Raw genomic sequence first — 22,840 nt, 5'->3', positions numbered from 1 at the left:
TCCAGTGTGGATAATATACTGTCCCAAGCTTCAGGGGCTTTTGTGCAGTTGTTTTCAGAGATACTTTTTTTTTTTGGCAATTGGGTTTAAGTGACTTGCTCAGGGTGATACAGCTAGTAAGTGTCAAGTGTTTGGTCTGAGGCTAGATTTGAACTCAGGTCCTCCTGACTTCAGGGCCAGTGCTTTATCCACTGTGTCACCTAGCTGCCCCCAGAGACACTTCTAAGGACCTGTAAATTTTCCATTCTTCCAAGGTGGTACGATCAAGGGCAAAGTATTTACTTCTTTCCTGGCCTGGGCTCTGATCTATGAGTAATTACAAGCACTGTTTTCTGCCTTGGGACTATGAGAAGGATTCCCTCTTCATCTCCACCACAAGCCCTGCCACACAAGCATTCCTCCTCTCCCCAGGCCCACCATGAGAAATGTGACCCAGATCCAAGCATAGGCGAAGCAAAAGAATCCTGTCTCATCATCAGCAAAAACATCTCTACAATCCCCTTCTGATCATTTACTTGATCCCCCTCCATCTGTGGGCTGAGAGCTCTGGAAGCAGCTACAGTCCCCAGGTCTGTTCTGGGACTGGGGCTGGGACCAAGCTCCTCTCTCACTGTAGTCAGACACACATTTCCTACTGACCTTCTAAGCTGTCTTTGGTTTGTGTGGGTTGAGAGGTCTAGAAAGCACCACACCTCAGTCCCCTGAGGCTTGCTCCAGGTTTGCTGAGGCCTGGTCTTTCCCTGCATGGTCCATGCTGAACTGAGCTCCTCTCCCATCCTGGTGCAATAGACCTTTCCAATCAACCATCCAGGTTGTCTTGGCGTTGAAATTTGTTTCACTCTTTTTTGTAGGTTCTGCTGCTCTAGAATTTGTTTAGAGCCATTTTTACAGGTATTTGGGGTGGTTTCAATTTGAGTTTATTCTTAAAGTATGTCAGAAAGCAGAAAGAGGAGGAAGAATATTCCATGAAAGGTGTGTGAAAGAGAAAAAAAGAAGAGAAATGGAAGAGAAAGGAAAGAGAAAAAAAGAAGCAAATGAAAATGGAGAGAGATACTGCTTCAGGTTACTCACCTAACTTTCATTCCCCACCAGCTGCACTTTTTTAGATTCTATTTGACCATGTCCCAGGAAACTGTATTATCAAGAAATTCATCATCTTGTGAAATTTCATCAGTCTGAGTACTCTCACTTCATCTTTACCTTCTGCCCCTCTGATTGGAGGACTGGATGGCAGAGAAAAGGCCTCCTTCCAAAGATTCTCTTTAAGGAGAGCTTCCCAGCCATGTCTTCATTCCCATCAGCTGCATACTTTTGGAATAGACTCCATCATACTCTCCCATTTTTAGACTGTAACTTCCTGGAGGGCAGGGACTGTCTTTAATATTCCCAGAGCTTAATACAATGCCTAGCACATAGTAGGTGCTTAATAAGTGTTTATTGACTGGTTTACCAATCAATGAGGGAGTTGAATTAAATCCATCTTTGCAAATGAGTATTTGTCATACTCTAACTCATCATTTTGTTCACTTGAACTTTAAAAGTTAATAACTAAGTGTGTTCTGAAAAGAATATAATGGAAAATTAAACCTTGCCTTTTTAAAGGTGAAAAAGTGGACTTCCTAAAATGCCATTATGGTGGCCTTTGAAGGTAAAAATTGAGTGGAGGTGGTAGTTCTGCTAAGCTTAGCAGAGGATATAGCTAGGAAAATTACTCAGACTTCTATCTCAAATGAATGCAGTAATGTGCATTAAGGATTTTATTTGGTGGAAAGTTGTGATCAGAGTTCCAGGAAAAAAGGAACTAGAAAATGACTAACTTTGTGAAAATAAACTATACTGATCCCCTAGAGTCTACACAGAGAAAGGAGTTACTAAGTAGGAGCAGGAATTCAGAAGCATGAGCTATATTACCAGACACCGAACTATAAAAACAAAAATTGTTTTCATTGCTCAGAAATGATAGACTGTGTCTGGGTTGGCTTCATTTCTAGAGCTAGTTATGAATTTCTATAGTTTTCTCTATTTATTTGTTTCCCTTTTTCTTTCCTTCTACACGCTAAAGCAGAAATAACAATTTTACTGCTACAAATGTCTTGGCCTGACTATTCTGAAATTATTTTGTGTCTTACCATTTTGGCTTGTTTCTTTCTATGTCTGTCCCTGCATTGGTACTTGCTCGAAGAAGTTCTTAAATATAAAAATATTCTATAGGCTGACCGTCCCTTTTGGCTAGTTTCCTGCCTCTCACCCTTCCAAGGAATTCTTGCCAATCTTCTTTCCTTGTTAAGACGACTCTCAGCTGGTGGTCTAACCTTTTTTGGCTGACTGAAAACTCCTCTCTCGTCTCCACCTGGCCAGGCAATCCACCCAATTTAGAACTTTTCATGTTCCTCTGGCATAAAAGCCAGTGATATTGACCATACTTACATGTAGATGACTGAAAACTCACCACAACATTAATGTTCTTCATATTTTTCAGCTTTGGGATCCCTTCCTAAGGAACTCTATTTACTAGAAATCAGGAGTGTGTTCCAACCAATTTGAGAGAGCCAACAGTTAAATTTTAGTGTGAGTATTTACACCTTGGAAATCAGCAAGGACTACCAATTAGGGCTTGATTTCTTGCTTTATTGGTTGCCTATACTTAATATAGTGAAGAAAATGCTAATTGAAGATTAAACTTAAAAGTGTGTCCTGCATAATGTTTTCCTCTGCTTTGGGAGAACCAGTTGTTAGACATCAAACAGCATATCACTGCTAGGAGCTAAACTAATTCATCCGTCCCTACCCCTAAGTCCATATTCTCTTTAGTCCTATCTAGAGGTATCCCAATCCCTTGAATTAGGCAATGTGGAAAGAACTGGGAAATTTTAGTGTAGGGAACAGAAGACTTCATAGGGACACAACAGTTATCATCAAGTATTTGAATGGTTGTAACACAGAAGATATTAGGCAGGTAATGTAGAAGGTATTACTCATTCTTCTTGGTTCCTTCCATGGGGCAAAAGTAAGAACAGTGGGAACAGTGTGGTGACATTTAAGCTTGATATGAGGGGAAAACTTCCTCAAAATTAGAGTTGTTTAAAAGTGTAATGGGCACCCTCAATAGAGGGTAATAGACAGTGTAAAAAGAACAATAATGACTAACAACAATAGCATTAAGGTTTGCAAAGTGCTTTAAATATGTTATTTTATTTGATCCTCACAACCACCTGAGAGGTAGGTACCATTCTTACATCCATTTTTAGATGAGAAAATTGAGGCAATGTCTTGCCCAGGATCATACAGCCAGGAGGTGTCTGAGGTCTGATTTGAGCTTGGGATTTCTGGACTTCAAAGCTAGCACTCTGTCCACTGCATTTCCTAGCTACCTAGAGATCTTCAATTAAAGGCTAGATGATAACTCATTATGTATGTTGTAGAGAAGGATTCTTGTTCAGGATGGCTTCTGAAGTTCCTTCCAACCTTAAGAGTCTCTTAATCAAGCATGCAACTCTTCTTTGTGGTTCTCCTCAGTCAGGTTCAGAAGACCAGGAAAACCTAATATGAAATAGAATCAAGCTATAACTGTGATGGCAACAGGTCAGTCAATGACCCAACTTTCTAATAGCCTTAAAACAAAAGTTACAGGAATTAAATATGTGTGTCTATGTATATATTAAATTTATATATGTGAACATACATTCTATATGTATATACATATTTAATTGATTAGATTTAAATCACCATTTCCATATAACAGGTTAATCATATATACAAGTAGCAATATGGTATAGTCAAAAAAAGTATATTGGATTGAGAATAAAGCCATCAAGAGTTCAACTTTTGTTTCTGCCAAAAAGTATCAAGTTGTGTGACCTAAGCAAGATTTTAGGCCTCAGTAAGCCTCAGTTTCCTCATCTAAAAAGTCACAGAAATTTGTACCAAATAATCTCAAAATCAGATCTCATTGTCAGTCTTACCTTAATGATTTGTTCAGGAAGGATAAAGAATCTGAAAAATTAATTTATTTGGTTTGATTTTATTATACATGGTATCTTTTTGGTGTTCTGAAAATTGAAAGTACTTAAAACTAAATGTTGAAACCAAACTCTAAGACTTAAATAATAAGCTGCAAAGTTAGTACTGAGGTGACAGCCTCCTACTATATATCTTTTGCTACTTCCTTGGCCGGGATGGCCATGGGTATGGGGACTGGAAAGGGTAGGATAGCATTTGGAATTAGAACAAAGCATCATCCATATCCTAACTTCTTTAAGCTTATTGTCAACAGTTTTTCTCCCTGGGGCAGGGTAAGCAACTAAGGGATTAAGCAAATTACATAGTTAAGTAACCAAAATGGGTTTAAAATTACTGCTACCAATACTTTTCAGTATTTCAAATGAGTTTTCTTTCTTAATCTAGTTAATGAGAGCCTTTGATTCCCATCTGTGCCTACAGTGCTTTGGGTGTGGAGGTTTGGCTTCCTTTTAGGTAGAAGACTTCTCAGTTCTTTTGTCCCACTGTGAAACCTCCAGGATGTTTGACACTCCTTGGCCAATTTCATATGTAGTTTTTAGTAGAGTGGGGGGAAAAATGTCTGGAAGATTACAGGAACCACGGTGATAACAAAAAATCCAATTAGTTGAGAAAGAAAGAGCAATAGCACTTCTAGGGCTATATCCCAAAGAGATCATACAAATGGGAAAAAGACCCACATGTGCAAAAAATATTCATAGCAGCTCTTTTTGTGGTGGCAAAGAATTGGAAATTGAGAGGATGCCCAGCAACTGGGGAATGACTGAGCAAGTTGTGGTATATGAATGTAATGGAATACTATTGTGCTACAAGAAATGATGAACAGGCTGACTTCAGAAAAACATGGAAAGACTTGTATGGTCTGATCCTGAGTGAAATGAGCAGAACCAAGAGAATGCTGTACAGAATAACAGCCATGTTGTATGATGACTAATATTGATAAACTTAACCTTTCCAGCAATGCAAGGATCTAAGACATCTCCAGAGGCCTCATGATGGAAAATGTTATCCACATCTAAAGAAAGAACTATGGAAGTTGAATTGCTATTTTTTTTCTCTTCTGTTGAGTTTTGTTTCCTCTTTCTCATGATTCCTCCTGTTGGTTTTAATTTTTACTTACAATACCACTAATGTGAAAATATGTTTAATAGGAATGTAAACATATGGCCTATATCAGATTGTGCGCCATCTTGGGGAGGGTGGTGAGAGGAAGGAGGAGAAAAGTTTTAAACTCAAAAGTGTATGGAAGTGATTATTGATAAATCAAAATACATTAAGAAAAATTTTAAAAGAAGCAAAAAAAAGAAGGAAAGATCAATTCCTTTATTTCACACACACAAAAATAATCAGCTTTTACTTGAACTCTGATGCATGTTAAATTATACCTAGGAATGAAGAGATAAGGAAAATTGAAAAACAAAGTGCACAAAAAAGTCATACTTTAATGATAATGATTCAGTCTCAAAAGGTACCTGCAAATTCCCTGGTGAGCATCCCCTTTTCCCCTTCAGAAACTTGAATTTAACATAGGATCATGGGGTCATAAGAGCCTCATAAGGATCAAGTTTTGAAGCTGGGAGGAAATTTAGAGGCCTCTCATTTTACAAATGAAGAAGTTGAACCTGAAAGAAGTTATGTGACTTGCCCAGAGTCATGAAGTCAGTTATTTTCTGATGGAAGATTTTAATACAGACAATTCGGACTCCAAGTCCAGCACTCTAGAGGTGCAATTTATGGTAGCAATTCTATTGTTTATTAAGTGAGAGTTAGCAAGAACTCAAACTCTGCCTCCTACGAATACTGGCTGTGTAGCTTGGGCAACTCCGCCTCTCAGTGATCTAGCTAACTCCCTAAGACCATAAATTGCTGAGAAAGTGATGACCTGCACTGTTAGGGGTTTTCTCGCCTGGGACTTCCTTATATCAGTCCTTTTCTGTTATAAAAATGAGACAAAATGATACAATGAAAAGAGAACTGGATGGGAAATCAAAGAACCCCAGTACAAATCCCTTCTCTGCCTCTAACTCCCAGCATAACCTTGAGTAAGTCATTTAAACTCTCTTGGACATTATCTTCTTTATTTGTAAAATTAAAAGATTTGGACTAGGAGGACCTGGCAGATTCCTTATAATTTTAGGTGTCTAATTCTAGAGTTGGAAGAGAAAAATGCAATCATCAAATCCACCCCTTCAAATCTAATCCAATAAATATTTATTAAGTGCTAGTGATATCCAAGGCATTGTGCTAGACTCAGGGTTTTTTAATTTTTTTATTAATTTATTTTGATTTCTCAACAATAACTTCCATAAGCTTTTGAGTTTTAATTTTTTCTCCCTCTCCCTCCCTATGTCCCTCCCCCAAATGGTGTGCAATCTGATATAGGCTATACATATACATTCCTATTAAACATATTTTCACATTAGTCATGTTGTAAAGTAGAATTAGAACCAACAGAAGGAACCACAAGAAAGATTTAACAAAACAAAACAGAAGAAAAAAAAAGAGCTAAGAGTATGCTTTGATCTGCATTCAAACTCCATAGATCTTTCTTTGGATGTGGATAGCATTTTCCATCATGAGACTTTTGGAGATGTCTTAGATCCTTACATTGCTGAGGACTAAGTCTATGAAAGTTAGTTATCACACAACATGGCTGTTAATGTGTAAAATATTCTCCTGTTTCTGCTCACTTCACTCAGCATTAGTCCATGCAAGTCTTCCCAGGTTTTTCTGAAGTCAACCTGTTCATCATTTCTTATAGCACAATAGTATTCCATTATATCTATATTCCACAAATTGTTCAGTCATTACCCAGTTGTTGGGCATCCCTCAATGTCTAATTCTTTGCCACCACAGAAAGAGCTGCAATAAATACTTTTGTACACTTGGGTCTTTTTCCCATTTTTATAATTTCTTTGGGATACAGCCCTAGAACTGCTATTGCTGGGTCAAAAGCTAGGGACAATTTTGTAGCCTTTGGGCATAGTTCCAAATTGCTCTCCAAAATGGCTGGATCACTTAACAACTCCACCAACATGCATTAGAGTTCCAATTTTCTTCTCCAACATTTATCAATTTCCTGTCTTATCATGCTAGCCAATCTGATAGTTAGGATGTGGTACCTCAGGGTCATTTTGACTTGCATTTCTCTAATCAATAGTGATTTAGAGCATTTTTTTCATATGCCTACAGATGGCTTTAATTTCTTCATCTGAGAACTGACTATTCATATCCTTTGATCATTTGTCAATTGAGGAATGGCTTGTTCTTATAAATTTGTCTTAGTTCTCTATATATTTTAGAAATGAGGCTCTTATCAGAGAGACTGGTTGTAAAAATTCTTCCCCAATTTTCTACTTCCTTCTAATCTTAGTTGCATTGGCTTTGTTTGTGCAAAAACTTTTCAATTTAATGTAATCAAAATTATCTATTTTGCTTTTCATAATGTTCTCTATCTCCTGTTTGGTCATGAATTCTTCCATTCTCCATAATCTGATAGGTAAACTATTCCTTGTTCTCCCAGTTTGCTTATAGTATCAGCCTTTATATCTAAATCATGAACCCATTTTGACTTTATTTTGGTATATGGTGTGAGATTTGGGTCTATGCCTAGTTTCTGCCATACTCTTTTCCAGTTTTCCCAGCAGTTTTTTTCAAAATGGGTTCTTATCCCAGAAGCTGGGGTCTTTGGGTTTATCAAATAATAGATTACTATAGTCATTGACTACTGTGTCTTGCATATTTAAGCTATTCCACTGATCCACAACTCTATTTCTTAGCCAGTACCAAGCAGTTTTGATGATTTCTGCTTTATAATACAATTTAAGATCTGGAATGCTAGGCCACCTTCCCCTGCATTTCTTTTCATTAGTTCCTTGATATTCTGGACCTTTTGTTTTCCAAATGAATCTTGTTATTATTTTTTCTAACTCTATAAAATAATTTTTGGTAGTTTGATTGGTATGGCACTGAATAAGTAAATTAGCTTAGGTAGGATTGTCATTTTTATTATATTAGCTTGGCCTACCCATGAGCAACTGATGTTTTTCCAATTATTTAGATGTGATTTGTGTGAAAAGTGTTTTGTAATTGTGTTCATATAGTTCCTGGGTTTGTTTTAGTAGGTAGATTCCTAAATATTTTATAATGTCTACAGTAAGTTTAAATGGAATTTCTCTCTCTATCTCTTGTTGGGCTTTGTTAGTATGTGTAGAAATGCCAATGATTTTTGTGAGTTCATTTTATAGCCTGCAACTTTGCTAAAGTTGTTTATTATTTCAAGTAGTTTTTTACTTGATTCTCTAGGATTCTCTAAGTATATCATCATGTCATCTGCAAAGAGTGATAGCTTTTTCTTATTTGCCTATTCTAATACCTTCAATTCCTTTTTCTTCTCTTATTGCTAATGTTTCCAGTATATTGAACAACAGCGGTGATAATGGACATCCTTGTCTCACCCCCAATCTTATTCAAAATGCTTCTAGCTTGTCCCATTACATATAATGCTTGCTGAAGGTTTTAGTAGATGCTATTTATTATTTTAAGGAAGACTCCATTTATCCTATGCTTTCTAGTGTTTTTAATAGGAATGGGTGTTGTATTTTGTCAAAAGCTTTTTCTGCATCTATTGACATGATCATGTGGTTTCTGTTGTTTTTGGTGTTGATATGCTCAATGATGCTGATAGTTTTCCTAATATTGAACCAGCTCTGCATTCCTGGTATAAATCCTACCTGGTCATAGTGTTATTCTTGTGATAAGTTGCTGTAATCTATTTGCTAATATTTTTTTAAAATTTTTGATCATATATATTCATTAGGGAAATTGGTCCATAATTTTCCTTCTCCATTTTGACTTTTCCTGGTTTAGGTATCATCACCATATTTGTAACATAAAAAGAATTTGGTAAGACTCCTTCTTCTATTTTCCCAAATAGTATATAGTATTGAATTAATTTTCTTTAAATGTTTGATAGAATTCATGTAAATCCATCTGGTTCTGGAGATTTTTTCCTAGGGAGTTCATTGATGGGTTGGTCAATTTCTTTTTCTAAGATAAGGTTATTTATTTCCTCTTCTGTTACTCCGGGCAATTTATATTTTTGTAAATATTCATCCATTTCACTAAGATTGTCAAATGTGTTGGCATATAGTTGGGCAAAATAGTTCCTAATTATTGTTTTAATTTCCTCTTCCTTGGTAGTGGCTTCACTCGTTTCATTTTTGATACTGGTAATTTGATACTGGTTTTCTTCTTTCTTTTTTTAAATTAAATTAACCAGAGGTTTATCTATTTTATTGGGTTTTTTTTCCATAAAACCAGTTCTTAGTTTTATTTATTAGCTTAATAGTTTTCTTACTTTCAATTTTAATAACCTTTCCTTTGGTTTTCGGTATTACTGAAATACTGAATTCTGAAAGTAGTTCTGCTTCCAGGAGCCAAGATGGCAGAGTAAGAAGTAAGTTACTCTCGCCATCCCTTATTAACCTCTGAAAGCACAGAAAATATCGCCTCAGGAAAAACTGTGGAACAGCTGAACCAGCAGAAAGATGGGGTACAGAAGTCCTGTAGCCCAGGAAGCTTGAGGGATTAACAGGAAAGGCCCCTCTTGCCCTGAGGGAGGAGAAGCAGTATAGAACTAGAGATGTTCCAGCAAGCTAGAGCAAAGCCCCACCTCAGTATACCAGGGGCAGATCCTGAACCCCAGATGGTGGAGCAGGCAAGCACCAACACCAGGACCTCTAAGTGCCTCAGTACTGGCAGGGGAGCTAGTGGAAGCCAGCTCAGAAAACCACCACGTGACACAGTGTTCTCTAGCAGCCAAGTGTCCCAGTGCCTCAGCAAAACTCTGGAAGCACAACTCCAAGAGGGAAAGTCCCAGGCAGAGAAACATCCTGCAGCAGTAAAACACCCATCTGCAAGGATCCAAAGAAAATGAAAGGCCCACATGACCATGCAACCTCCAGGGGCCAGACTACCCACCCTTACCCCTAGGGCTCCAGTGATGCTTATTCCAGGCCAACCTAGATAAGCTTCCAGAACCCTACAGCCTCTAAATGCCAGCATCTGAGGCCCCAGCACACAAAGCCAGTGAACAGGCCCCAGGCTCCCAGCACAAGAAGTTTGGGTCAGTGCTGTCTGCTCCCCAGCAGGAGAGCTCAATTTTTTTTTTTACAGGCTAGGAAATAAGCAAACATCATGAGCAAAGAGAAATGTACCATAGATTCTTATTATGGGGACAGTGAGGATCAAGGCAGAAATTCTGAAGAGGGCAACACTGTCAATAAACCCACATCTAAAACCTCAAAAGGGAATATGAACTGGTCTGAAGCCCAGTTTGGAAGAGCTCAAGAAGGATTTTAAAAGTCATATGAGAGAAGTAGAAGAAGAAGGAGAAAAAAATGAGAAGTATGCAAGATAGAGTCAATAGCTTGGAAAAGGAAGGACAAAAATTAACTGTAGAAAACAAGTCCTTGAACCATACAACTAGCCAAATGGAAAAAAGTACACTGCAGAAAACAAGTCCCTAAAAAATACAATTGGCCACCTGGAAAAAAAAGGTACACGGAAGAAAACAACTCCTTAAAAAAGTAGAATTGGCTAAACGGAAAAGGAGACACAAAAACTCACTGAGGAGAAGAACTCCTTAAAAAATAAAATTGGCCAAATGGAAAAGGAGGTACAAAATCTAATGAAAGAAAACAATTTGTTAAAAATTATAATTGGGCAGGTGGGAGCTAATGACTATGAGAGAGCCAGAATCAGTCAAACAGAAACAAAATAATAATAAAAAAAAATAGATGAAAATGTAAAATACCTCATTGGTAAAACAAATGACCTGGAAAATAGATCCAGGAAAAACAATTTTAAAATTATTGGTCTACCTGAGAATCATGATGAAAAAAAGAGCCTGCATAGCATCTTTCAGGAAATCATCAAGGAAAACTGCCTTGAGGTCTTAGAACCAGAGGGTAAAATAGCCATAGAAAGAATCTATCAATCACCTCCTAAAAGAGATCTCAAATTGAAAACATCAAGGAATATAGTAGCCAAATTTCAAAATTACCAGGTCAAAGAGAAAATACTGCAAGCAGCCAGAAAGAAACAATTTAAATATGAACCCAAGTCAAGATTACACAGGACCTTGCAGTTCCTACATTAAAAGACTGTAGGGCATGGAATATGATATTCCAAAAGGGAAAGGAGCTTCAACTACCCAGTGAAAATGAGCATAATCTTTCAGGGCAGGAGATTGACATTCAACAAAATAGGGGACTTCCAAACCTTCCTGATAAAAAAAAAAAACAGAAAATTTGATCTAAATACAAGACTCAAGCTAGTCATAAAAAGGTAAACGGGACAGAAAACAACAATGACTACATTATTAATAAGGGTAAACTGTTTACATCCCTACAAGGAAAGATGGCCCTTGTAACTCTTGAGAAGTATGTTGTTATTACCTCATTTTAAAGGGGTATACATACAGGGAAATGGGAATAAGTTGACTTTGACATAAAGATAAAAATATTCTAATCAAGTGAGTTAAATGGATCTAAGTAAATGGATTAATCTGATATAACTAAGGGATTCTACTAGGAGAAAAGGAAAGGAGTAGACAGACAAGTGCAAATTACATTCCAGGAAAAGGCACAAAAACCCATTACATTAGAGGGAAAGGAGGGAGATGAGCATTTTTTGAACCTTACTCTCATCAGATTTGGCTCAAGGAGGGAATAACATAATCAGGTATAGAAATCTAACTTGCCTTATAGGCAATAGGAGGGAAAAGGGGAAAGAAAAGGGAGAGGGGATAGAAGGGAGGGAAGAAGTAGTAAGGGTAAAGGGGAAGAAAAGGGACGGGGCTAATAGAAGGGAGATGGGACTGAGGAAGGCAGTGGTCAAAAGCAAAACACTAATGAGGAGGGAAAGGGAGAAAGAAGAAAGAAAAGCATAAGCAGGGAGTGGGGGGAGGATGGAGAGAAAGACACAGATAGTAATCATAACTGTGAATGTGAAGGGGATGAACTCTTCTATAAAACAGAAGTGGATAGCAGAATGGATTGAAAACATAATCCCACAATATATTGTTTACAGGAAACACTTTTGAAATAGAGGGATACACACAGGGTAAAGGTAAAAGGCAGAATATATAATGCTGCAGCTGAAGTAAAAGAAAAAAAAAGCAGTGGTAGCAATCCTGATCTCAGACAAAGCAAAAACAAAAATAGATCTTATCAAAGAGATAAGGAAGGAAACTACATCCTGCTAAAAGGCACCATAGACAATGAAGTAATATTATTACAAAACATATATGCACCAAGTGGTATAGTATCCAGATTCTTAGAGAAGTTCAGGGAGTTACAGGAAGAAATAGACAGCAAAACTATACGAGTAGGGGACCTCAACCTCCCCCCCTCTGAACTAGATAATTATAACCACAAAATAAACAAGAAAGAAGTTAAGGAGGTGAATGGAATTTTAGAAAAGTTAGATATGGTATACCTGTGGAGAAAACTGAATGGGGATAAAAGGAATATACTTTTTCTTGGCAGTACATGGCACATCTGCAAAAATTGACTGTGCACTGGGGCACAAAATCCTCACAATCCAATGCAGAAAGGCAGAAATATTAAATGCATCCTTTTCAGATCATAATGCAATAAAAACTGCATGTAATAAAAGCCCATGGAAAATAGACTAAAAAATAATTGGAAACTAAATAATGTAATCCTAAAGAATAAATTGGTCAAACAACAAATCTTAGAAACAATCAATAACTTCATTCAAGAGAATGACAATAATGAGGCAACATACCAAAACTTGTAGGATACAGTGAAAGCAATTCTTAGGGGAAGTTTTATATCTCTAAATGCTTACATAAATAAAATGGAAAAAGAGGAGATCAATGAATTGGGCATACAACTAAAAAAAAAACTAGAAAAAGAGCAAATTTTTTAAAGGTTTATTTAAAAAAATAGCTCCTGCCTCATAGTGTTTATATTCTTAAGTGGAAAGGAGGAAGATAAATAGAACAACACCCCCCCCCATGTTACATATTAGGAAATGTAGGCCTCCAAAAGTAACTTATCCAAGTCCACATAATTAGTAAATAAGAGAACAAGGATTCACATCAATATTTGCTAAGTAAATAAATAACCAGTGCTGTCTATTTCAGCTCTAAAATTCTCTTCTGTTTTCATTATTGCTATGGGAAATGTTCATGCATAGTAATTCATAATTTCCACTTGGGGCATCTACGTGGCACAATGAATAATGCACAAGACCTAGAGTCAGGAAGACTTATCTTTGTGAGTTTAAATGTAGCCTCAGTGTGACCCTAGGCAAGTCACTTAACTGTGTTTGCCTCGGTTTCATCATATGTAAAATGAGCTGGAGAAGGAAATGGAAAACCACCCCAGTATCTTTGTTAAGAAAATCCAAAATGGGGTCCTGAAGAGTCAGACATGACTGAACAACAACAACAACAACAATTTCCACTTAGTGAAATTAGAGTGTATAGATACATGCAAAGTAGAAATGTGAGGCAATTATCTAAATAATTCAACTGAATCCTTATGTATTGGCCTGGATTATTGAAGCAACCTCAAATCAGTCTCAATCACTTACATACACACACACACACACACACACACACACACACACACACACACACACACATATATATATACACATATTTTTGTGTGTATATATATGTGTGTGGGTATATCTATCTATATCTACATCTATATAAATATAGATGTAGATATAGATATATAGATATGTCAGAGAGGAAAGTGTCAGAGAATGCAAGGGCCTACTGGCTTGAATTTTTATCATCACTGGTCTTTTACTAAAGTGTGTAGGGAATAATGGTTTTGTGAGGGATTTGTAATACTACCTAAGAAACCAAGTAGTCATCTTTTCAACTAATCAAGAGATGGACTCAAGTTTACAGTGTCTTGATATTACAGTTTTATGTAATATAGTTATCAGCCCACAACCACATTTCTGTGAATCACAATCACAGCTTTTACTCTGATCTTTAAATGCTTTTCTGTCTTTCAATGTTTGGCTTAGCATCTACTTAATCATTGAGGCTGCAGGGTTCACATAAGAGAAAGAGTGCTGGTCACACATGTCCTATAGACTTGAATCCCAGTACATCCACTTACTGGTGTGATGACATTGAATGTGTTACCACATGTCATTTTCTTTTCCTCTTAAGTTGGATTCAACCAAACAACAAGCATTTAGTTAGCTCTGGAACACTAAGGATACCACAACAAAAATCAAAATAGTTCCTGCTCCCAAGGAGTTTACATTATGAGGAAAATTGTGCAAGTGTGTGTGTATATGTATATACACATATACACATACATATAAATAAATATATGTATCCACTTGTGTAAGTATATACCCACACAAGTGAACGTAGCAGATAGGACACTGGACTTGAAGTCAGAAAGATCTGCCTTCAAATCCCAACTCAAGCACTTGTTATGGCTGTGTAACCTTGGACAAATCATTTAACTTCTGTGTTTTAGTTTTCTTAGCTATAAAATGGTAGTGGGGGTGGAGGGAAGGAGTTTGATAGCCTCCCTTTCAAATCTAAATCCAGGATTCTATGATTATTATGTTAAGATTCTAAGCAGATGCAAAGTATAAGCAAGGTAACTTCAGGGAGAGAAGGTGGTTGGTAGGATCAGAAAAAAAAGCTTTATGTAGCAGGTGGTGTTTGAGTTGAACTTTGAAGAAGTCTAGGCTAAGGTGAAGGGGGAGCACCTTCTAGGGATAGGGGACCACCTGTGCAGAGGCATAATGATAGTATAATTTGAACCACTTAATAAGACTGTTTTGAGTAAACCTCCTTGTGAGCTTCTGTTGCAGTCATTATCATCATCGTCATCATCATCGATCAGTCAATTAAGAACTACACATCCATTGACCCAGAGAAATATGTCCTGAAGCACATGAGTAACAATTCTCAGAGAAATATAGACGAGAAATGGGTCACAGAAGTCATCTAGGTTTTCTTCCTGCCCCTTTCTAACCTCTTCTGCCATTCTATAGATGTGCAAACTAAGGACAAGAGAATGTAAGTGATTTGCCCAATGTTGCATAATTAGTCAATGTCAGAAGTCGGATAAGAATCCAGATCTCCTGAATCCCATTCCCACGTGATGCCTTGATTTTTTTTTTCTGAATTAGGCATAGATTAACACTAACTTTTTATTTTTACAAAGGGTTTGTTTACTTTCTTGACTTTTACCCTTATACTGAAGTTCTAGTTTTGTTTCAGATAATTTTTCACCCTTTGGCAAGATACACATATGAATAATTCAATGAATAGTTTAAAAAGAATAATGAAAGACATAAAAGAGAGCTTAAGTCCCCTAAGTTAATCATAAAACTGGAGGCTATTACAATAAAATATGCTTTTTGTGCTTATATATAGAAGACAACTCAATCTTGAAATAGAATTTGAAACATGATGAGCTGTCAATATATTTCAATTATAACATCAGCAATTATAACATTAATAGCTACTTGTCAATGAGCAAAATAAATGTTAAGATTTTGCATTATGTGTGCTTGCAGATTATGGTATTGGTTTTTGGAACTCTAAATTTTGTTTTCTCCTATGCACTATACATTGGTCTTTTAACAGACCCACTCAAGGTGATGTTGTTAGCTCAATCCACTTTTACATGTGGAATCAATCAATATAGAGAGATCATTAAGGAATTATGGAAAAGTACATATATTTATATTTCTACTTTTTTGAGGGGGTTAGGGAATGGTAGAAGAAGCAAGATGTGTGACTTGATCAGGCTACATAATGTGGAAATTTGCACTGATAACTCCACAGTAACTTAAAATCCTCATGGACTATATACATTGTTAGAAAACCACATATGATCATGTATTATTGGATTTTTATTCATTTTATTAAGTATTTCTCATTTATATATTTTAATCTGATTCAGTCTTTAATCAGGAGTTCTGCGGACTGCATGAAGTCCCCAGGGTATGTTTGATACTTTTTGTCTAGATAGTGTCTAATATTCCACAAATATCTGGTTTTCTTTTGCCTGGGCTGCTCTAATCCTTTACATGTATGTTAGTGGTAGGATCTCTGATAAGAAAAAAAGGCTCATTTAGGCTATCTATGCAATGCCAAAATAACCACACTCTATTCTGTCAAATAAGTAGTCAGTTTTTTAATCAGTTTTTAAAAGTTGACTCTATATAGGGATCATATCCCCATTTTGACTTTGTAACAGTGACTGAAACATAGGGATTACTAAATGCTTACTAAATAGATTTAAATTAAATTGACTACCTGATCTATTTAACCAAGATAGCTAATCCAGAAACAAAAATCAAGTGGGAGGCCTAGAAGATGAGGTTGAAGCATTAATATGTCACTGTAAAGAAATTCAAACTGTCAGGGGAAAGCTACACATTACAAGAGACCTCATCCTCTGATTGTTTCCTGTAAAGAGTAATTATCTTGAAGCAAAATCAAATCACTCAATATTAATTAGCTACATTATGATTCTTATATTGCCATCTTGTGGAAAATTAATGTAACTTTAGTCACAGGAAATCATTCTGAAATAAAAACATCAATTTGCAGGGGTGGGGGTATGCTATTTCCAAAAGCTCCTATAAATGTAAGACCTATTAGATTAGAGTATCCTCTTACTTCTAGCACAAGACTTTTGCCTAAAATAATATTAATTAGCCAGGGTTTGGAGCTTAACCAAAAAGTACCAGTTTCCTTCCTTTTCATTTCAGTGGTGCTTGCTCTCATTTCCTATCCTTTTTCTTACCATACACAAGGAAATTCAATTCAGTTTATTTCCAAAATACATTTGCTAAATGCCTATTTTGTTCAATATACTGACTGCACTGGGTTTTGCGAATTCCAATATAAAAGGCCAATCAATAAACATTTATTAAGCACCTACTATGTGTCAGTGTGCTAAGTGCTGAGGATGCAAAACACAGCAAAAGATGGTTCCTGCCTTCAAGGAGCTCGCAGTCTCATAGGGGCCTATTCCTTAGTTCTTGAAAGAGCTTATTATATAAGATACATATTGAAATAACTAATGCAATGCAGAATGTGATCGGGATATAGTAGAGATGTGAACAAAATGCAGTGATAATTTTGAGGAAGGAGCCAAGTCTGTAGTCCATATAATTCAACAAGTATTTATTAAATGCCTGCCACTGCAACAGGAGCTAGGTATACCTAGACAAAATCAACCCCTGCTCTCAGGGACCGTATATTCCAAGAATTTAATTCAACAGACTTTCTTAAAGCAACTTCACGTATGTGAGACACAGTGCTAGGGCCTGCTCAGTGTGAGCAGTATCTGTATATGACCATCAAATCGAATATGACTTGGTCAGTTTCAGGTATTTGTTTCTCATAATTAGACTTATATCTTCTGTCACAAACAGCTCATTGGCCAGTCTATTGGCCTTTTCCTGTGGATTCACTTTGATCCTCTTAGACCCAAATTTATTTACAGCAAGAAGCAGAATGTTAAAGTGAAATAATGTGCTTAAGCCTCAGCTACACGGCACTTCTAGGATGCACTAGCAACTTGATGGTTTTTCCTCTGTTTCATTAGAGGGTAAATGTAAAGTCACTCTAAATTTTCTGCCCAGTTCTATATTCTATTAAAATAATAAGCCTTCATTTTAGTGGGCGCTCCCTTTAATGTTATAGTCACCTATCCATACTTCTTCATTGTTGTCCATCTTTACTGAATTTGTCCCGTAAATCCTTGACAAAGGCTGAACCTATAAGATTAAGTGCCTTTTCTAGGTCTTCCAACATTAGGAGGATTTCTATGTATAATGCAACATCAATTATTCTTTGATCTTATGACATGCCACCTCCTTTTCCAGATATATATAGATATAGATATAGATATAGATATAGATATGTGTGAGTATATATATATACATGTATATATACACACACATACATATATAAGTATATAAAATCACTTTGATTATATTTTTGTGCCACTTCTTGCACAAAATTAGCCATTAGTAATATACTGTAATCTAATTTAATTGTGCCCAATCTGAATTTCTCCATTACCTTTTGTGATACCTACAATTTATATTCTCCAGAGATTATTGTATTCCAAGGAAATAATTTAAAAATAAGTCCTCCAGGAGAGGCAAAAGCTATAAAATAGGTAGCCCGCTCCCCTTCGGTATCTATAAGGTACACATTATATAGGATTCAAACACAGGATTAAGGAAACAGTAGTTGATTGGCCAGCATAAAGGTAATTTCCAGAGAAGACGTGTGTTACTGGAGATGTATAGTGGGAGAGAACTCCTCATGTTTCTTGCATCAATCTTGAAATATGATGGGTTTCTGGTCAGCATAAGCTATGTCCAGAGTTAAGCATTAAACAAATCTGGTCTCTAAGCAACAGGTCTGATTTCTCAGCCATTCAGGAATAGATTCCAACAACACAATAAAGTTTTCCCATTCTACAGAGCCATAACTAGAGATAGGTGACTGGGGCTTAGCTCAGAGATTTTAGAGGATACAAACATTTCCAATAGCAATTTTAAGAGACTGTGAAATTTCTAAACTTCCATTCCCCTTTGATATGTCTTTATTTCTTCAACAATCCAGAATCTAGTTAGGAAAAATGATTAGTTAAAAATAGAAAGCTACCAGGTGATACAATTTCCATACTCTTCTCTGCATATCAGGTGAGTTTTTCCTTGGGTGGCTGCTTCCCTTGTAGTACCTTCATTATGTTTATGGGTTTTCCCTGGAGGTAATGTTGTCCTGAAATCTCTATCTCCTTGACACATGGAATACTATCTCTATATCTCTACACCACCACCACTCCCCAGCTAATTTGAGGGTATATTTATTACAGTTTTCCTTGGGCAGCAAAATTATTAACTTTGGTTCTGGAAAGCTATCATCATAATTCAGCTAAGAGCTAGTGAGGGTCTAAACCATAGTGGTACAAGTGTGAGAGGAGAAGAGAACCAGTAAGAAATGTGACTTCTGGAAATACAGGATTACAAAGCGTTAACAGTAGCACCCTCAAAAACAAGAAATGGAGGGGCAGCTAGGTGGTGCAGTGGATAGAGCACTGGCCCTGGATTCAGGAGGACCTGAGTTCAAATCCGGCCTTAGACACATAACACTAGCTGTGTGACCCTGGGCAAGTCACTTAACCCCATGGCCTAACCAAAAAAAAAAAAAAAAAAAAACACGAAATGGAAAAATTATGAGTAATGTATTTGCTGAGATAACTGTAGAGCAATTAGAACAAATATTCAGGATATTACCCTTCCTAACAGTGCTAGCTACATTTTGTACCTAAAGCAGGAGTTGTTTTTTGCCTCCAACAGACTGGGATGTTTTTGCACAAAATGCATGCCCCTGACAAAAGAAATCCTTTCATACTCCAATCCAGCCTGTTATAATTCTCTCTCAACTTTGGCATAACAGATATGGAAATGAAGCCAAGACTGTACTTTCTGTGTATGAAAAATAATGTTCCTGGATACTGCCAGAGCTAAAGTACATGGTGCTTAATTCACCTTTTTTCCCATCCAAAGTGTGATTATTGCATAAAAAAGGTTAAATGTGTATCTGACATCTAGACTCCTTGCTTTATGTAAGAACATGGATTTTGTTGGTATAGCGCCAATGTTCACTTTTGGTATGTGGTTCCTTATTCCCTTCTCTCTATTAACTATGCATTTTGTCATTTTATGGTTAATAGATCAGCTTACAGTTCAATTCATAGTGCCTCTTCCTAAAACTCACATAATACACCAAAATATAATTTAAACATTCTAGGGGTGGTGGTGGGAACATCTATCATTCTCCAATAGATTGTAATGTGATTATTTTCAACATATGGAAAAGGAATATGGATAAGTCGTATGATTTCACTGATACAGGAAATTCCCAGAGGTAGGTAGGTGTATTAGTGGAAAGACTACTGGACCTTCAGTTGAGATGACCTAAATTTAAATTTAGCCTCAGATACTTACTATCTTTATTTCCCTGGACAAGTTGCTTAACTTCTGGTTTCCTTGATTGAAAATGGGGATAATAACAGCACTTCACTCTCAAGATTATTGGTAGGTAGAATGAGGTATATGTAAAGTAGTAAGTATTTAATAAGTGCCTATTTCTTTCCTGCCAGATATGGAAACTCTCTTAAATGCAGATCATCACATTCTTTGCAATTTATAACCTTAGATAGTTGCCTAGAACACTGAGAGGTTAATTTGCCTAGGGTCATGAAATCAGTATTTTAAAGAAGAGAGCCAAAAAAGATACACACAAGAAGTGTAGTGTTAGTACTAGCATCTTATATAAAAACAAGTTATTTTTAGTAGATTCATGCTTTCGTTTGCAAGAGAGAGAAGCAGAAGTGATTATGTATGTATACATATATATATATATATACAAATATATATGTATGTATAAATTGTTTAATAATTAAAAATGGAAGTCCAATTATTTAACTTTGCATAGATATTTGCAGGTTGTGTATGAGTGCACTGTTTTGTTCATATAGGTTATTTGTGGCCATGTAGAGCTATCTAGATGTAGCTCACAGGAAGGCAAGAATAGATAACTCTAGAGTCTTACACACCCTACCCTTCTCCAAGGAGACTTTTATTCCTACCAGCAGGAGAAATAGGAGGTTGGGGCCAGAGGCTGGTCTTCTGCTTTCCTGAGAAAGGAAGAAACAGGGCAAAAATTATATCTATCTGTTCTCTTAAATATTGTTGGTCTAAGGGAAATAATTTTTAGATTCAAATCTTATCCCTGAGCATTCAATGGGGAAGGCGTACTCCTAGATAAATTTATTCAAGGCTTGACTCCTTTCCCACCAGATGCTGGTTCCACAATGAACAAAGACAGCAAATAGCAGACGAACTCATTTATCCAAGTCAGTAGCAAAGCAGAAATCAGATAAAGTATACATAGGAGAACATGTAACATAAAACACAGAGTAAATGAGCTCTCCTATTGAGAGAAAGACACCTCAGATCAACTAAGAGAGTGAGTCTCTAACGTCACCCACAGGGAAATTCTTCAAAGTCTCTAATGAAGCCAAATGAGAATTAGGGCATGATAAAGATTACCAGCTCCTCTACATTTTAGCTTCTCTCAAAGTCTTCCTCTCTCTTCAAGGACCTTAAAAGAAATTAGAGTCATGTATCTTCTCTCTCAAAGCCAGAAGCCAGAAAACAAGATGTCTCTTCTCTTTACCTCTCTCCAACTCCACCTCTCACAGAAGCATGAAAAAGTTGAAAGATAAGCCTTCACCAATGAGCACAGTCCCATGAAAATGGGCTTTAAGACTCAGGTTGTATATTATTCTACTGATGCTTAATAGGCATACGATACTATATAAACTGATATTTTAAGATATGTTATTATTCTTCAGTCATTTTCAGTCATGTCTCACTCTTTATGACCAAATTTGAGGTTTTCTTTGCAAAGACACTGGAGTGGTTTGCCATTTCCTTCTCCAGCTTGTTTTACAGATGAGGAAACTGAGGCAAACAGGGTTAAGTGCTTGCCCACAGTCATGCAGCTAGTAAGTGTCTGAGGACAGATTTCAATCCAAGAAGATGAGTGTTCCTGACTCCAGGCCTGGTATTTTATCCACTGTGCAACCTAGCTGCCTCTAAATACATTATAAACGCTTTTGAAATAAACAAATGTATAAATAAAGGAGCTTAAAACCAGAGGGCTATATCGCTATTCTGACTGACTGGCTATTCCAAGTTCTGTGAGCTTGGCTACTAGGGTAAGGAAGTGGTTTCCTCTCCTTTGGAGAGGAAATGCCTATTATAGCCAAGGCTTTGAGAACTAATGGACTTTCTTTATGATGGAAAGAAAGCCAAACCACTAAAAGTTTTTGCCTATTCTTATGACTAGATAGATGAAGGGTCCTGACTTTTAAAAAGAGTTATAGCCTAAGCCTCTGGGTTTAATCTAAAAGAAAGATATCTGAGCCCATATTTCCTCATACTGCAGCAGAACAGATAAGAACTCAAGTTCATGACAAAATCTAGAAGCTAGCTACACAAGACAAGCATAGGATAATCCCTGTTTCTAGCAGAGAATGCAGGCCATCAAAAACCAATGTGGAATTGGCCCAAAGGAAATAGTATAGTAACAACACCAGAAACATTGGTAGTAATGTTACATTGGATGTGTCAGTTACCCTATTCAGATGTGTTTCCTTACCACTCATGCTCCCTAGATGGCTTTCTCATTCTTCTGCCTTGGCCAATTTTATTCAATATGTGTACCCTTCCATTCACCTTCCTAATTGCAAAAGTTCCCTAAATATGTGTCTTCTTTGCACATTACATAGTTATTTCTACTCTTCCCAATGATAAATTCAACAAGGACCTTAAATTCCTCTATATCTGAAGATGCAGAATCTGAGGCCTCAAGGCTACAACTGGCCTTTTAAGTCCTCAGGTGTGGCCTTTTGACTGAGTCCAAGTTTTATAGAACAAATGAGAATTTGTTCTGTGGAGTTTGGATTCAGTCAAAGGGCCACAGTTGAGGACCCGGAAGGCCACACGTGGCCTCAAAGCCATAGGTTCCCCACCTTTGGTACATTTCTGGGATGGTGTGCCTCAGGTTTATGGGGGAACACGTTTCTTTGTAACTTCTTACTATGCTATTTCATTAAATACCTTTGCTTTGAATTGCCCCCTCTGTCTAACTAGCAAAAGTAAACAGCTGATAATGGCTCATGGGCTACGGCTTTTAGCT

General features: G+C 36.7%; 1 long non-coding RNA gene across 2 annotated transcripts in view; it reads right to left on the bottom strand.

The window, feature by feature from the left end:
• Positions 1-3,158: 3,158 nt before the first annotated feature.
• The window catches only part of LOC110196621 (uncharacterized), a 76,870-nt gene continuing 57,188 nt past the window's right edge, over positions 3,159-22,840 (bottom strand). For both annotated transcript variants that reach the window (XR_013487816.1, XR_002321272.2), the window contains one exon: positions 3,159-3,540. This is a non-coding gene — a long non-coding RNA (uncharacterized LOC110196621). The remainder of the gene's footprint in view (positions 3,541-22,840) is intronic.

Source organism: Phascolarctos cinereus, unplaced genomic scaffold (genome assembly GCF_003287225.1).
Source record: "Phascolarctos cinereus isolate Bilbo 61053 unplaced genomic scaffold, phaCin_HiC Scaffold_726;HRSCAF=1367, whole genome shotgun sequence".
NCBI lineage: Eukaryota > Metazoa > Chordata > Mammalia > Diprotodontia > Phascolarctidae > Phascolarctos > Phascolarctos cinereus.
Note: the sequence above shows the minus strand (reverse complement) of the source record. Positions and strands in the feature narration are given on the sequence as shown.